Genomic DNA, 1457 nt, shown 5'->3' with positions numbered 1-1457 from the left:
ATTTCACACATGACACAAGTTTTATGCCCTTGAAAATTGAAAAATTTTAAATAGAAATAATAAATAAGAAAAATGTTTTGACTGCTGCACTTTAAATAGGAAAAGAGTCCAATAACTTAAACTCCTAATCTTAAATTGATTAAGCACCCATTAATTTTTAAAGAATACCTTAAATTAATTCATATATTATATTAAAAATTAATATATATATATATATATATATTATATAGTATTTCATAAAAAAATTGAATCATTATTACTCACAAAACTCGGGTTGAGTTTTTATATATATTACTTGAGCGATTAGTTTTGAGCAAATCTCGCAGGATAATCCTGCGAGATTTACCACATGTCACAACTCGAATGGATTTCAGGGACAAATCTCGCAACTTGATCCTGCGAAATTTGCGCCACGCGTCACCTTCCCGCTGGCTGCTCTCTTCAAATCTCGCAGCTCCAAGCTGTGAGATTTGTTCCAACGTCGCCACGCGTCACTTTCCCGCTGGTTCTCTCGTTGCCACGCGTCGAAGGATGAGCCGCCCATGAGTTTAAATCTCGCAGCATGAAGGTGCGAGATATTGCGAGATTACGTGAGCATTACTTTGGGAAAATATTTTCCAATCAGAGTATTATTTTATATTTTATTTATATTTAATAATAAAATGAGAAAAAACTCCAAAATCATAGCCTGCAACAGCAGACATTCCCAGCAGCCAATCAGAAGGCAACAACCAGTGGGCAGGCAGGCTTGTCATCTCATCACGCCAATCAGGAACAGAAAAGCCCCACTAAATCAGTGATGGAAGCATTTCAATTGCAAACCCGCCCAGAGTCGAGACAATTTTACAACTTATTGACGGCAAACCCTAGGAGTAGGAGTTCATACTCTTCCAACGCCCAACTCCCTCAGAACCCTCCATTACTCTCTTTCCTAGCCCACCATCAGACCCCCTCTCTCTCCTCCATCCTAGAAGCCCCATGCCTTCCCCTTACTCCTCTCCACTTTTCTTCTTCTCACCTGGGTCTCTCTGACTCCAGCATTCCAACCGTTTCATATTATAAATTCAAAGAATATTTTCTGAATTCTATTTGTTATGCTTCTGAGAATGCTGTGACGACGAAATACATCTCATATAATTAATACATATTTTTTATATTTTCAATAGAAAAGAAGAAATGAGCTCGATGATTGGAGAACACGAGCTAATCAGAATTGCACCCAAAAAAAATCAAATATGAGAAAAGATACAAAACTCACACAACAAGAATTTAGTTTCACACCAGTTATATATAAATGTTTTTAAATTTTTAATCACATTAGAACAATTTTTTAAAATTTGTACGTTTTAATATATAAAAAAAGTTTTTCTTTTTGAAAAAATAAACAAAGAGAGCCTAAAACATGCAAGAAAGTGCAATTATCAGAAAAATGCAACCTGTGTTTGAACCTTGAGAAA

Source organism: Malania oleifera, chromosome 11 (genome assembly GCF_029873635.1).
Source record: "Malania oleifera isolate guangnan ecotype guangnan chromosome 11, ASM2987363v1, whole genome shotgun sequence".
Lineage (NCBI taxonomy): Eukaryota > Viridiplantae > Streptophyta > Magnoliopsida > Santalales > Ximeniaceae > Malania > Malania oleifera.
This window is presented reverse-complemented; position numbering follows the sequence as displayed.